Here is a 16,995-nt window from a genome sequence, read left to right on the forward strand (position 1 = left end):
TTCCTGATAGCCTTATATTGATAAACTTCTATGTGAGGGTGCCACATCATCATAGGGATTTTCTGGATAATTCATCTGAAGGGAGTTTCAGTAATAGAACTCAACAAGAAGCAAGGAATTTATTGGATACTATTGCTAATAACTCAGATGCATGGGATCTTGATAAAGGTAATGAGCCTCGTTTTGGTTCTGAATATGAATGTGTAGAGAATTTCTCTACTAATATGATGTTTGAAGAACTGAAGGATAGGTTTGGCCTTGATCCTCATATTTCAGTATAAGTTACTAAATCTTTTGCTAACCATTTGAATGTTCCTAAGAAAGGATTTAATGTATTTGCTGAACCTATTAAGACTTCACCATATATTGCTAAAGTTGAGAAACAGGTTCAACAAACTTCATCGGTTCTTATTGAAGAATATGTGGAATCTCCTCCATATCCGAACAGGGTGAAAGAAAATTTGCTCACCGCTGTTGCAAATAAGAGTGCTAAAAGATGTCATGAGCCTTATGAACAAATCTCTATGAAGTCTCAAATTTCTGCCATTAAGGAATTAAATGAAGAAACTCCTTGTGATGTCTATTTATGCGAAGATTCCACTAAGGCAATTCAAGGTAAGACTACTAGAATTGGTAAACCTATTATATCTTGTGATATTGGAACTTCATGTTATCATGGTCTTTGTGATATTGGAGCAAGTATAAGTGTGATACCATACTCTCTTTATCTTTAAATCAAGCCCGATATTGATCCCATACACATGGAGGAAACAAGTATAACTATTCAACTTGATAATAGGGAATTTATTAGTCCTCTTGGTATGGTAAGAGATGTTGAAGTATTAGTAAGAAAGATTAAGTATCCAGCTGATTTTATCGTGCTTGCTTGCTCCCAAGATGCATGTTTTCCTATTATATTTGGTAGACCTTTCTTACATATTGTTGGTGCTGAAATTGATTTGCCAAAAGAGATAGTGTTTACTAAATGTGCTGGATAAATGTTAGAATTAATTTTTCCAAGTTTATTGATAAGCATCTAGAAAAAGAAAAGTTTCAAAAATATATTGTGGAAACTCTTGCTTCTGTGGTAGTCGCTTCATCGAACGCGATGGAACGGTATGTACTTAATCAACAGAAACCATATAGCAATGAAGAAAGAGAAGCATTAGAATAAATTTTATATCAACAACCGCCGCATTTACAATTGCATATTCCACCTAATAATCTTGGAGTGTTACCACCACCCAAGGAAGATCCTAGTTTTGAATTAAAACCTTTGCATGATGATATGAAATATGCATACCTTGATGAGAAATATATATATCCTGTTATTATTAGTGCTAATCTTTCCAGAGAAGAACAGACAAAACTATTGGAAGTATTGCATGCGCATAGGCCGGCCATTGGATATTCTCTTGATGATCTTAAAGGTATAAGTCCAGCTCTATGCATGCATAAGATTAATTTAGAAGAAGATGCAAAGCCCATTGTTGATTATCAACACTGTCTTCATCGAAACATGAAGGAAGTGGTAAGAAAAGAGGTAATCAAACTTATAGAAGCTGGTATCATCTATCCTATAGCTGATAGTAAATAGGTGAGTCATGTTCATTGTGTTCCTAAGAAAGGTGGAATCAATGTGGTTCCAAATGATGAAAATGAACTTGTTGCTCAGTGTACTGTTATTGGTTATAGGATGTGTACTGATTTCAGAAAGTTAAATAAACCCACTCGTAAGGATCATTATCCTTTACCTTTTATTGATCAAATGTTAGAAAGATTATCTAAGGATTCACACTTTTGTTATCTTGATGGTTATTCTGTTTTTTCTCAAATACCTGTGCACAAAGATGATCAAGAAGAGACTACATTTACTTGTCCCTTTGGTACTTTTTCTTATAGAAGAACGCCTTTTGGTTTATGTAATGCTCCTGCTACTTTTCAAAGATGCATGAATGCTATATTTGATGATTATATTGAGAAGATTATGGAAGTATTTATGGATGACTTTTCTGTCTATGGTACCTCTTTCGATAATTGACTATTCAATCTTAACAAAGTTCTGCAGTGGTGGGGGGATCAACACCTAGTCCTTAATTGGGAGAAATAACGACGTTTTATGGTTACAGAAGGTGTACTCCTTTGCAATCGAGTATCTCGAAGAGACATTGAAGTGGACCACGCGAAGATAGAAGCCATAGAGAAGCTACCATATCCACGGGATATTAAAGGTATAAGGAATTTTCTTGGGCATGCTATTTTTTCATAGAAGATTCATTAAGAATTTTTCTAAAATATCAAAGCCTCTTACTAATGTTTTGCAAAAGGATGTTCCATTTTCTTTTGATGATGATTGTGTGGAGACTTTTAATGTTTTAAAGAATGCTTTAATTAGTGCTCCTATAATTCAACCGCATGATTTACTCTTATTTTTGTTCACCAATACCTTTAGCTCCTCATGGGTACGACAATCTTTCTTTATTGAAAAGTACTACAATTGATCTCCTGCACTTGGGATTCATCACTGCTCCATCACCATCTCCATCAACATCTCCATCCTCCCCCTCTCCTTAGCCCTAGATCATACTTTTACTATTGATCTCATAACAATTGGTGGAATTGTAAGACTATTTTATATTTATCTTAAGAATTCCTTTACAATTTTTATGATTTTGATCTTATCATGTGTCAGTAGTCCTCACAGGGTGAGTGCCAAGGGCTGAGGCCTAGCCTCGCATCATCATGTCCATCTAATCTTGATGGGGCAAAGGTGTCCGATCTTTCGATGAGATGAAGATAGATCGATTTGTTGGTGGAGTTCGTGCTTGACGATCTGACTACACGTGCAAAGCTCGTGCGCCAATGCAATCGCTAGGACAATCTCCGGGAGTTACTGATCTTGCGGGAGCACGATCAGCCTGACCAGAAGGTCTTAATTCCTACCTGAAATCGAGAACAAGTAAGAACTAAAGATGCAATCGAAATATTGTGAATAGAGAAGAAAGCTTGATTGATAATGGTGGGATTCCGAATAGGCGGTCTTTTTCTGGGCGTTGGCCTCAAAAGAAGTACACGAAGTTGCAGTAATTGGATAACTTTTAATCTAATCAAAATCCAAGTTCTAATGACGGCTATAGAGGGATATATATAGGGGAAGTGAAGGGATTTTCGTCCAACCAGCTAGGGTTGGCCAAAAACACCCCTAAATGGGCCTTCATCCACTTATATGGCCTCTTAAAATCCCCTAAAATACCTAATCCGAAAATACATGGGCCTGGCCCATTAAATAAGGTGACGCAACACCAAAAATAACTCTTTGGACGAATTTTATGATGGAGTAACTTGTATAATTCATCCAAACATCGTTGCTTCACTATGGTGGCTTCAATGTTCTGAAATCCTCGCTTGCAACACCATCCTGAATCCTCGCAGGCATGCTGCCATCTCCATGCACGTTCCTAATCCAATGCTTGACATCCATGCTAGATCCATTCCTAAATCTTCTATCTCTTAATAGGAAGCCCCCACTAGTAGATTTCTCTGCACATGCATGCCTCCACGTTGTCTCAATTACTGGTAGCCGTCTGATTAAAATCATCTGACATCTGGTGTGTGGTGCCCATAAGTTACTTGGAAGCAGAAGTTCCCACATAAAGGTCTTTCTTCTTTACTTTTTCATCTAAAAACAGCCCAACAGGTTGTTATGTAACTCCCCAGTAACTCTCCCTTAATTACTGACCCGTTCCTCTCCTGCCCACTATTGCTAAGAAAAAGAAACCGATGAATCTTCCCCACCGAAGAACTAAAGGACTAACCAACGAAGAGTTGCCCTGCAATTTAAAAAGTGCAGCTGCTCCATTTCTATCCTCCCCACACTTGGTCCTCGCGCCCTCTAGAGCTGCTCCAATTTTGTGTTGAAGCTCTGTTGCTCGAGATTTAGCAGACTTTACCGCCTGTGCCCCTGCTCAAGATTCAGCAGAGATTTCGTCCAGGGACACCACTGTTCTTGATTGGAGGGAAATGAAGTCTCTGTTGTCGCTCATGGATTAATGATATCGAGCGTGCAAGCCGTGATGCATCTGCAGCCCTCGCCATACACTCGATCCATTTTAGTCCATTATCTATACCAGGTTCATACTGATCCTCACTGTCCCAATGTTCACCGTTCAATTATTAACATGCATGTTGATTACTTATTCCATTGCTTTGTTTATTATGTTCATGCATGAGTAAATCCGGCCATCAAGGTCGTCATGATTCAAGATGTACTGCTCTGCACATATCACATATGGACCGTGTGGCCAGCTTTTCTTTCAGACTCAACTGAGTCAGCAACGACTATCAATTCCTAGCCCTACAGATGCCATAATTAACAGGTTCTGTTTCTTTTCTCCAATCCCCGTTTCTCTCAGGGGAGGCATTTCATGTTTTTCAATTTTTTCTCTCTACTAATTTCATCTATCTGTAGATTTGTTTTTCAAGAAAGGGTCTATATTCAGAGTAAAAGAACGTAATATATATGCTACATATTGATGGCGCTTGGGTAGAGGTAGCAATACAACATGGATATGCTTCTACTTATAGGGGAAAACGTCACTTCATGTTTATTCAATAAATTTAGCAAAAGATGTATCATATTGTATATTCATTTATTTTTTCGAACTTGCAAGATTGATAATAGCCATGTACTTTTTAGCTAGACTAGAAGGTTGATTCGCCCTGTCCCCCTGTTTTGGTTTATTTGTAATTTGTGCAAAAATTAAGAGTTTTCAAGATTAATTAGCAGAAGTATATTCCTCCCCGCTGAGTTCTTGAGATGGACTCCAAAACTGCAGAGTGAGATTCACTACAAGACCCTCAGTAAGTATATTTCTCCCTGTGGCTTTGTTTGTGTAAGTTTTATTGTGAAAACGGAAAGTTTTTTACATGGGTTCATATATCAGTGCTCCTTCTTAAGAGCTAATTCTTCTCCATTTCAAGTAAGGGATTTCTAATCTATTGGGACATGGGAAACTTTATTTTTTAGTTTCATTGTGAAAACTGATAGTATTTTTTATCTATTGGGTTCATATATCAGTGCTCCTCCTTCAGAGCTTATTCTTCTCCAATATTGTGTACCAGTTTGGGATATGGGAAGCTTTTTTATATTGAAAACAGTGTTCTTCAGGTGGGTTCATATATCAGTGCATGTCCTCCTTCATAGCTCATTCTTCCCTCCACGTTGTCTCAATTACTGGTAGCCGTCTGATTAAAATCATCTGACATCTGGTGTGTGGTGCCCATAAGTTACTTGGAAGCAGAAGTTCCCACATAAAGGTCTTTCTTCTTTACTTTTTCATCTAAAAACAGCCCAACAGGTTGTTATGTAACTCCCCAGTAACTCTCCCTTAATTACTGACCCGTTCCTCTCCTGCCCACTATTGCTAAGAAAAAGAAACCGATGAATCTTCCCCACCGAAGAACTAAAGGACTAACCAACGAAGAGTTGCCCTGCAATTTAAAAAGTGCAGCTGCTCCATTTCTATCCTCCCCACACTTGGTCCTCGCGCCCTCTAGAGCTGCTCCAATTTTGTGTTGAAGCTCTGTTGCTCGAGATTTAGCAGACTTTACCGCCTGTGCCCCTGCTCAAGATTCAGCAGAGATTTCGTCCAGGGACACCACTGTTCTTGATTGGAGGGAAATGAAGTCTCTGTTGTCGCTCATGGATTAATGATATCGAGCGTGCAAGCCGTGATGCATCTGCAGCCCTCGCCATACACTCGATCCATTTTAGTCCATTATCTATACCAGGTTCATACTGATCCTCACTGTCCCAATGTTCACCGTTCAATTATTAACATGCATGTTGATTACTTATTCCATTGCTTTGTTTATTATGTTCATGCATGAGTAAATCCGGCCATCAAGGTCGTCATGATTCAAGATGTACTGCTCTGCACATATCACATATGGACCGTGTGGCCAGCTTTTCTTTCAGACTCAACTGAGTCAGCAACGACTATCAATTCCTAGCCCTACAGATGCCATAATTAACAGGTTCTGTTTCTTTTCTCCAATCCCCGTTTCTCTCAGGGGAGGCATTTCATGTTTTTCAATTTTTTCTCTCTACTAATTTCATCTATCTGTAGATTTGTTTTTCAAGAAAGGGTCTATATTCAGAGTAAAAGAACGTAATATATATGCTACATATTGATGGCGCTTGGGTAGAGGTAGCAATACAACATGGATATGCTTCTACTTATAGGGGAAAACGTCACTTCATGTTTATTCAATAAATTTAGCAAAAGATGTATCATATTGTATATTCATTTATTTTTTCGAACTTGCAAGATTGATAATAGCCATGTACTTTTTAGCTAGACTAGAAGGTTGATTCGCCCTGTCCCCCTGTTTTGGTTTATTTGTAATTTGTGCAAAAATTAAGAGTTTTCAAGATTAATTAGCAGAAGTATATTCCTCCCCGCTGAGTTCTTGAGATGGACTCCAAAACTGCAGAGTGAGATTCACTACAAGACCCTCAGTAAGTATATTTCTCCCTGTGGCTTTGTTTGTGTAAGTTTTATTGTGAAAACGGAAAGTTTTTTACATGGGTTCATATATCAGTGCTCCTTCTTAAGAGCTAATTCTTCTCCATTTCAAGTAAGGGATTTCTAATCTATTGGGACATGGGAAACTTTATTTTTTAGTTTCATTGTGAAAACTGATAGTATTTTTTATCTATTGGGTTCATATATCAGTGCTCCTCCTTCAGAGCTTATTCTTCTCCAATATTGTGTACCAGTTTGGGATATGGGAAGCTTTTTTATATTGAAAACAGTGTTCTTCAGGTGGGTTCATATATCAGTGCATGTCCTCCTTCATAGCTCATTCTTCCCTAATGTTGTGTAACCGTTTGCAATATAGAAACAACTTTTTTCCTTTAGTTATTATGGCCAGGTTTGATTTCTTCGATTGCACATAAGACATCAGCTGCAGTTAAAAGAAGACTTAACTGTACAAAAAATGGACACTTATTCAGTCCAACATACATGTACTTTTCTTTTCTCTGAATCTCTGATTGATATGACAATATCAAAACAGTATATTTAGATTTCAGTGTATTTGAGATTATTCATCACATATATGAGAGCTGTAAATTGTTAGCCTGCTCATTTACATCGTCGGGAGCGAGGCAGCTGAAGGTTTTTTATATATTCGAAAAGCCATATCTCTACATGTTGAAGAATTTGCATGCTTTGGGCTGTACACTTAAATCACGTGCAAGAAACTGCTGCAAGGACTTCTTCACCTGCAGGCAGTTGTTACTACTGGACTTCGCCATACACACAATATCATTTAGAAAACACTATTTCCGCACCCAAGTTTTTGCCTATTCATCAAGGAAACTTACAAGTGCATGGAGAATATGACGGATATGTCATGTTCAAATTGGGTCCGGCTCTCCTGCAGGGAGCCCTGCACGCACTATCCTGCAGGCCCAATAAATAAGACACCTGTCCTGGCAGGCCCCACCTCTCAAATAACACAGCGTATATTTCTGATTCAGTTAATCTCCATAAACTTACCTAACAGATTTTTTTCTACCCGCCAAACAATACCATCCCAGAATCTCCTTCCCCACGTGATTAGTTTCTCCTACAAATCTCGCCGGAAGTTGCAGCCCTAAAGATCAAAGAAATTGAGAACAAGCTAGAGGCTAGAAGCGATCTTCCGGCATGCTCGCACAGGCTAGTTGCCGGAGGCGATCTTCCAGCACCCCGTGAGAAATTTCCTTTGCGTGGATCACAATCCAGAACAACATTCTTCTTTCGCATGGAAGAAGCTCCTCCTACATCCTCTTCAACAGGTATGTAGTACTGGTACAACTTGAATCTGCAATCTATTCATTATTTATGTCAATAGTCTAGAATACAGAGTAGACAAGATTAAAAAAGAACAAACAAAGAGTTTAATTTATGATGACCATGACCCTTTTTTCTCGTCAGTCTTAACAGCAAAATTAAAGTGTATGCTATATTCTCCTTTGTGTAGATCATGAGACCACTAACGTGGGAGAGACAGGTGCTAGTAGAGATGATCAGTACATCAAAAGATTAAAACCAGTGATAGGGATGGAATTTGAGAATGAACATATGGCATATGAGTTCTACAATACGTATGCAGGACAAGTAGGTTTCAGTGTCCGGAAATTTTGGCATGATAAATCCTCAACTAATGTTATTCGGACAAAGAAATTTGTATGCTCAAAGTCAGGTTACAAAGACCAAAGCAGTACTTCTGGACCATGCCAGCGGAAGCGAGCAGATACAAGAGTTGGTTGTAAGGCTGAGATGACTATCAAAATAAGTGAAATTGGAAAGTATGTTGTAAGCAGCTTTGAGGATGCTCATAATCATGAACTCGTAACTCCAAGCAAAGCCCATCTGTTGCGATCTCAGAGAAGAATTACAGAAGCTCAGAAGGCCCAAATTGACATATTGAATGACTCAGGTATTAGACCTAAATCAGGTCATGAAACGATGAGTAGACAAGCAGGGGGTCGACAAAGTCTTTGCTTCACTCGAAAAGATTATAAAAATTATCTTCGGTCGAAGCGTATGCACTCAATCCAAGAAGGAGATACATGAGCCATTCTTCAATATCTACAGGACAAGCAGACGGAAAATCCTTCTTTCTTTTACGCAATACAAGTAGATGAAGATGAGATGATGACTAACATATTCTGGGCAGACGCAAGATCAGTATTAGACTACCACTACTTTGGTGATGTCATATGTTTTGACACGACCTACAAAACAAATAGTTACGGTAGACCTTTTGCGGTTTTTGTTGGTGTCAACCATCATAAGCAAACAGTGGTTTTTGGAGCAGCATTATTGTATGATGAAACAAAAGAAACATTTGAATGGTTGTTTGAAACATTCAAAAAAGCCATGTCCGGAAAAGAACCAAAGACAATATTGACCGATCAATGTGTAGCCATTATCGGTGCCATTGACATTGTTTTTGCTAACTCAATACATCGTCTATGTGTGTGGCACATGTATCAAAATGCTGCAAAACATTTGAGCCATGTTTTTCAAGGTTCCAAGACATTCAAGAAAGATTTTGGCAAGTGTGTTTTTTTATTTTGAAGAAGTTGAAGAATTTATAGCAGCTTGGAATGATATGTTAAAGACATATAATTTGGAAGACAATGAGTGGCTACATAGATTATTCCAGAGCAAAGAGAAGTGGGCGCTGGTGTATGGTCGGTAAACCTTCTGCGCAGATATGATATCTACACAAAAAATGTCTATATACATACAAAATTTTAATTATATTGTCATAATGTTTTCTTTTCTAAACAGGGCAAGCAACAATGTACAAGAGTGGTAATTGTGCTTCTGCATCATCCGAAGGAAATCCTAGTTTCAATGTTCAATTGAACAACAACAATTTAGCAGGATTCAACTGGTCTATGCCTCAACTACCGCAGGGCGGGAACTACAATGTTCAAGCACTACCGGGCGCTATGCCTCAACTACCGCATGGCGGGAACTATAATTTTCAAGCACTACCGGGCGCTATGCCTCAACTACCGCAGGGCGGAACTATAATTTTCAAGCACTGCCACATGCTATGCCTCAGGTTGAGAACTACAATATGCAAGTATTGCAGCGGGCGATGCCTCCACTACATCAGGCGAATGCAACTTTTCAGCAGTTGCTTGGTTTGCAGCCACAACAGCCATATTCCTATTATAACACTCAACCAAGTCAGGTATATTTATTTAGGTGATCCTTAAAAATTGACCTGAGTATGCAAATGCCATTCACTTGCACTAATTTTGGGGTACACTGTATGTAGAGTTCTGGTTCAGTAGGTTTACCAGATATGGGATGGACAACATATCAAAATGGTCAGCTGCCAAGCAAGGTACTTTTCACTAACAAGTTATACTCACAAATTCAATATTTCTCTAATGGAGTTTATGTCTTACAAAAATTGTTTTTTTCTTGCAGTTCTTGGGTAGCCAATCAAGTCATCAACAAGATAATCCTTTTTAAGTGGCTCGACGTTACAGTTCTTGGGATGTAGTACTTGATCTTACCATTCATATTACAGCTCGATATGTAAGAATACTGGTTATGCACTAGTTTATTTTCTATGGTTTAGTTCTAAGTTAAACGTTGTCTTGGAGATTAAATTTTCCACAAGGAACTTCCAGCAATTTGTGTTCCCCGTTGTAGTGATCCACAACATTTGATGTGATATAGTAAATAAATCCATATGCTACAAGGGGAGTAAGGCGTACATGGTTAATTAAGTGATGAACTATCGCTCACCTTTCACGTCGATGGCGAGCAGAGCTCCGCGCTCCTGCAGTCAGTAGCTAGCTCCCGCTCCCCCTCTCCCTGTGCGCCTCCTTGCCGCAGCGACAAGCTCAATCGACAGGGCACTTGCCGTGGTCGGGAGCTCAATCGACAACGCTGCCGCGCGGGCTCAATCGCCGAGGCCGCAGCCGCAAGCTCAGTCGAGGCCGCCGCCACTGCAGCGAGCTCCGTCGAGGCCGCGCCGCGACCTCAATCGCCGAGGCCGCCGTCGCGAGCTCCGTCGAGGCCGCCGCCACGAGCTCAATCGCCGAGGACGCCGCCGCGAGCTCAATCGCCGAGGCCGCCGTCGCGAGCTCCGTCGAGGCCGCCGCCGCATGCTCAATCACCGAGGCCGCCGTCGCCATTTTCTCACGAAGCTCAGCTCGGTGTAGCAATGTGTGCAGGGGAACTCCTCGAGCAGTCAGAACAAAAGTGAGAGGATAAGGAAAGTTTAAGAAAAGAAAAAAACGAAAATACATTATTAGAGAGGTGGGGCCCGCCAGGACAGGTGTCTTTTAATTATTGGACCTGCAGTATAGTGCGTGCAGGGCTCCCTGCAGGAGAGCCGAACCCGTTCAAATTCAACCAATGGCATGACTCGAGTGCCATCAATTCATCAATAAAATCATTGTATTAGTATACTTCTATGTATAACTTCAATATACATTTTTCTTCTTTCTGTTTTCGTGCTGGAAAAGTCTTCGACACAAAAGGGGTTGTTCGCGCAAATGCATCCTAATATATACACTGTAAACTAAACTAGAATCTATATTACACTTTTATGAACCAATGTCCATCCAACATTGTTTTATCCATTTTATCTCCTTTTGATCATTTGCAGCCTATCGTAAGTTGTAGATCGTAACCTGTACAAGATGTATTTCTTCATTGAATTGAATTCCAATTTTCTGTGAAAATAATGAATTGTTTGTTCTCAAAACTTCTATCTTCATTAGGCCGTACACAAAGTCATCTGCACAGTTTATGTCAATTGTTTCTACACAAAATTATATATGCTGATTTGCATCACGTCCTTGCTCTATTCTGTCCGCCGCAACGCGCGGGGTATCATCTAGTAATATACATATATTTGATTGAGGCAACATCATATTCTCATATATATCAGGAACAATTCCTAGTAACGAATGTACCCGAGATGTGGTTGTAGGAGTATTGGTTGTATCTATCATACAGATGTCCTCATCATCCTCCCCTTCTTTAATTGAAGTCGTCCTCGACGTAGTCTCATCTTTTTCACCAAGATATGCCTTCAAATCGGAGGTTGTGATGTACTCATCATCCTCCCTTTCTTGAAAGAAAAGCCGTCCTCAGCGATGTTTATTCTATAAACATGCTAACAAAAGAGACAAGGTATATGCATGGCATATGTATATGTCATCCGTTTTAACAGCTCTGTCATGTCGCCCATTTAATTTTGTACATACTGCAGTATTGTAGTAGCTTAGAAGATCATTAGTCCCCATTAAACATTCATCACAACTCAGTTTGCATATATAAGTCAAGCACATATTAACTCCTTTCAAATCGTAATGCTCATCATTAAACCATCCCAAAGTTGGTACACTAAAATGTAAGGTCTCAAATTTACTAGCTACGCCATGTGGATTTAAACAATTTTGCAGCAAGTTATTTGGCATAGAATGAATACCAACATTGGAGGTCATATCAAAATGAGAAATCATATACACAAATTCAGTTTATTGGAACTATAAGAATCTTCACACATGATGCAAATCCTATGTACCATGAAAAAATTGGTGCTGACATACTCCCCAATCAAATTAAAAGTAACATCGGGGGCGTAGACACTCTTTAAACAAGGAAGTTCATCAATTTTATTTCTAGCATGTGACAAAGATATAGGTGGGTCCATCACAACAGAAAACAAAGAATTAGCATGAGAAATCTTAGCCAACACTTCATTGTTCATAACCAGTTTTATATGATCCATACTAGAGTCATCTTTTAAATCACAAGGTGCATTATCAGGAGCAAGAATTTGAGTTTGTACACTCATAGATATGGAAGAATTAACTTGTAAAGTAGGTGTACTCAACATAGTTGGTATATCATTTACACAAGGTCCTAACACATGGTCATCCTTGGAAACAAAAGTCTCTGTTGGTACACTCATATCAATAGAGGAACGAAAAACAACATATGGTACACAAAAATCTGTAGGTTTGTCATAACTAGAGTCAATCAAAAGATTTCTAGTCATATCAATGATAATTTTAGTGGGTGCACTCATATTCCAAGACATATTTGTTATCACCAGATTTTGGACAAATCCAGAGGTGGGCCGTAAGAGAGATGGGCTTAGGAGACTACACGTGGAAGATCTCTGAAGCGGCCTTGCACGGAGAATTTGGGCTAGTTTGCCCGTGTATCTTTAATTATAGTAGGTTATATCTTAGATCAAGATTTAGAGTTTGTATCGCACACGGTGGGATATTCCCACGTTAGAAAGTCCGCTGGACTATATATATGTATCTAGGGTTTATGGAATAAACAACAACACAACGTTCACCCCAAAACAAACCAATCTCGGCGCACCGCCAACTCCTTCGTCTCGAGGGTTTCAATCAGGTAAGCGACATGCTGCCTAGATCGCATCTTGCGATCTAGGCAGCACAAGCTCCACGTTGTTCATGCGTTGCGCGTACTGAAGCGTCTTTGATGGCGCGCAACGTAGTTATCATAGATGTGTTAGGGTTAGCATAGCTCTTCGTATAAACATGCTTACGTAGTGCAACCCTTGCATGTCTAGCCGCCCTCACGCCTATCTCAGGCGTGGGGGCGGCACCCTGCTTGTTCATCATCTAGTAGATCTGATCCGTTACGATTGCTCCTTGTTATGCAAGGATTAGTTTAATATCTGCAATAGTTAGGCCTTACAAAGGGGGGGAGGATCCAGTGGCACGTAGGGTGGCGTTCGCAAGTCCTAAACAGGATGTTCCGCGGATCAACATCATTGTTGGTTCTTTGGCCTTGTTTAGGATCGGCTTATGAGCACCGTGCGTGGCCGCGAGGCCCAACCTGGAGTAGGATGATCCGATTATGCGGTGAAAACCCTAAATCGTCGTAGATCTCATTAGCTTCATCTTGATCAAGCAGGATCACCAAGTATTCGTACACCCCGTACGGATCATGGGTGGATCGGCTCTTTGAGCCGATTCACAGGATAACCTGAGAGCCGATCGAGGCTCGTATTTAATGTTTACGTGTATGCCATGCAGGAACATAAGCGAGGCATCCCCATCACCTTCCGACCAGGTATAGGTCAGGTGGCACGCCCCTGCACCTCGCATCGCCGCGTGTGACCAGAAGAGCATTGCGGGCCGTCGCTCGGAGGGGTCTCAGCCAGCCGCAGCTCTAGGCTCTTCCCGGCTCTACCGTGTTGACAGGCCGCTGCCCGCCGGTGGGTTTTGGCGATCAACACATTCTCAGCACGCCCGGTGGGACAATCGTCTACATCAACCACATCGCCATCTACATCCGAGATGGCGACGGACGGCACGCCGGTCACCTACGAGGAGCTGCTCGCTGAGCTCAAGAAGAAACACGACGAGATCAAGGCCACCCTCGAAGCCGACCTCATCGGCTCTTTTCGCAGAACCCGTACCCATGGCATCAGATGGAAGGGGTTCTCACCACAAGGTGCACTCGATGGGATAGATCTCTCGGCCCCGTCGGAGGAACGCACCAGGGCCCTGCGGCAGGAGATCAACTACTTGGTGGCTCACTCGCTACACCGCCACTCGGAAAACTTGGTCAACGTGTTGGAGCGTCTCGCTCTGCGCGTGATCCAGGAGATCATGAGCGACCCGTACGCGCCGTCGGGGACCAGCTCTCGGGACACATCAAGGAGAGTTGCCACTCCAGGTCCCGTCCACCACCGCCATATGCGTTGGCAGCACCACCTGAAGTGCCGGCTACACCGGCATTCGTCGTCTACAAGATCGGTGGTGACCCTAGTGACTACCAGTTCTTGGATCGAGGCGCCTAAGGAGATCCCTCAAGGATACGCGTGCACGTATGTGCCGGTTGTGGCAACTGGGCACTCTCAAACCAGGCCACAACGTCAGGGACTCCGGCGCAGACAGGAGGGACGTCAACGACAGAGCTTGAGAAGCAGACGTGGCTAACTAAGTACGCCACCCCGACGAAACTCCAGAGCCCAGCTCCTGCAGTTGGCTCAGAGCTGGAAAAGCAAACATGGCTGGCTAAGTACGCCACCCCGGCGAATCTTCAGAGTGCATCTCCTGCAGCCAAGACGGCGGATCAGATCAGTACCATGCGAGAGACCAGTTCGGCATTATGCCGAAAAGGAGGGCAATCGGCTATTCTAAGCCGTACCCCGACGAGTACGAGATGATCCCGCTGCCACCTAAATATCGGCTCCCCGACTTCTCCAAATTCGGTGGATCGGATGGCTCCAGCTCCATCGAGCACATCGGCCGATATTTGGCGCAACTAGGACCGGCTTCGATGTCGGATCAGCTACGTGTGAGGCTCTTTTCACGGTCCCTCACAGGATCGGCTTTTGGATGGTATACCTCTTTGCCACAAACTCCATCCGATCTTGGAAGCAATTGGAAGAACAGTTCCATATGCAATATCATTCAGAAGCTTCCGAGTCTAGCATTGCCGATCTAGCACAATTACGTCAGAAGCGCGGAGAAACGGTGACAGAGTACATCCAGCGCTTCAGGAATCTTAGGAACCGATGTTATTCGGTTCGTATAACTGAAAAGGAAGCGATCGAGTTGGCGTAGCTGGCCTTGCAACACAGCTCAAGGACATGGCCTCCCAAGCAGATTATCCCTCGCCGGTGCACATGGTTCGAAACTATCGGCATATGAACAGCGCCACCTGCAGACCTGTACCAAGACAAGTTCAAGCGTGCGTAGTCATGGTCGATACGAGAGGAAGGTGAAGTGCCTGCGGGAGACCAAGAAGTAGCAAGTGGCTGAATGGACTCGGGGAGGAACCCCGTGTCCCGCAAATGGGTAAAGCCACCAGGGCCGCCTGTGGGATTTGATTTTGACGTGACCAAGACTGAACAAATCTTCGACCTCCTGCTCAAGGAGAAACAGTTGACGATTCCTGAAGGTCTCAAGTTCCCCACGGCGCAAGAGCTAAACGGAAAGCCGTACTGCAAATTCCACAACTCGCTTTCACATGCCACCAACGACTGCAGGGTGTGGCGTCAGCACATCCAAGCGGCGATAGAGAAGGGGCGTTTAATTTTCAACCAGTACGCCATGAAGGTAGACACCCAGCCCTTCCCCGCCGTTAACATGGTAGAAGTCATCTACCCCGAGGGCTGCCAGCCAGGTCCCACGTTCAGCATCAACATGGTAGGACCTGGGAACCACTCTGGCAAAGATGGAGATGAGGGCAGCTGCTCTCATAGCAAGGATACAGAGGAGGCCGCTCCACGCGATCGGCTCCATCATGATGGCAAGCGCTACGTTACAGAGGGAGAAGTGAAGAACATAAGATATCAACGACCTCTCTCTGATCACCTCCTCAACAAATATGTGAGACAGTATGACCAACGCCGACGGTCCAACTATGATGATGAAGGAGATCGTCTGGCTAGAGAAGCCAGAAGACATCGTCGGCAGGATCGCTATGAGGAGGAGCACGAGCGCCGTGCCACGGACACATCAAGGGAGCAAGATGACAACGCCAGACACTGGGACTGCCCTTTCTTCAGACACTGCTGGGATTCAGGAATGAGCCGATTGCCCACAATCGGCAATTGCCCAGAATGCAACAAGAAGAAGAAGGAGGCAGCCAACGTGTCTGTGTTTGAGCGCTTAGGGCCTCTCCCACCACCAAGCAAACGTGCTGAGTCACTTCGTTGGGCAGATCTTGAGGATTCCGAAGACGAAGGACTAGAAGAAGAAGAAGACAGGTGCCACCGTCCGAGGTGGTGCCCTGACGGACTCAGCCGTTCACAAAAGCGCAGGGTTCAACGTTTGCGCGGCCTGGAGGAGGCCGAAAGGTTATACCTGCACACGCTAAGGAAGGCACGGCCTGATCTGGCCGCAAAGGTTCAGCGAGCCCTGGATGAAGAGGGTCGTCCACGAAGAATGGAGTGGCGTCCCAAGCAAAAGAAAGCCGATGATGAAACATCGGCTGGCACAAACATGGTGCTTGTCTTGCCGACGGAGCTTAGTGTTCCACGATTATACGATGCACTTAAGGTGGACGACAGCAGGCGCGTCAAGTCAGAGGTTGGGTTGGTTTTATCCAGCCTAACCGAGTAGCAAGATTAAACCAATGAGCAAACCGTGCGAGGCTGATCCTTGTGATCGGCCCCAAAAGTTTATGGAGGGACATTACAAAACCTTCATCGAACGAGCAAGGTGGAGGCCGATTCCAGCAATCGGCCAAAATTATCTTCTGCACATATTCTGTTTGTGGTCAACAACGATCTACTGGGCAGTGGCCACGTCGGCAGATGAAAGTTAGCATAAGTCTTTGCGAAGCCGACGTGCAAGTACAGTGCCCTGACTAACCAAGAAAGCCGATATCTGCAGTCATTCAGCAGATTCGGCTCGGGGGGCATATAGTCAGATGAACATATGCAGATAAACATGTGCAG

The 16,995-nt window shown here is 42.8% G+C and overlaps 2 long non-coding RNA genes across 2 annotated transcripts; one reads left to right on the forward strand and one right to left on the reverse strand.

Moving 5' to 3' along the window:
* Positions 1 to 7,515: 7,515 nt before the first annotated feature.
* LOC127295439 (uncharacterized) lies at positions 7,516 to 10,777 on the reverse strand. Its single transcript, XR_007847841.2, has 2 exons — positions 10,329 to 10,777; positions 7,516 to 7,879 (listed from the first exon to the last, which is right to left on the reverse strand). It is a non-coding gene; the product is annotated as an uncharacterized lncRNA (long non-coding RNA).
* LOC127295440 (uncharacterized) lies at positions 9,339 to 10,320 on the forward strand. Its single transcript, XR_007847843.2, has 3 exons — positions 9,339 to 9,762; positions 9,850 to 9,918; positions 10,005 to 10,320. It is a non-coding gene; the product is annotated as an uncharacterized lncRNA (long non-coding RNA).
* Positions 10,778 to 16,995: the final 6,218 nt, after the last annotated feature.

The sequence above is a fragment of the Lolium perenne genome, chromosome 4 (assembly GCF_019359855.2).
Source record: "Lolium perenne isolate Kyuss_39 chromosome 4, Kyuss_2.0, whole genome shotgun sequence".
Classification (NCBI taxonomy): Eukaryota; Viridiplantae; Streptophyta; class Magnoliopsida; order Poales; family Poaceae; genus Lolium; species Lolium perenne.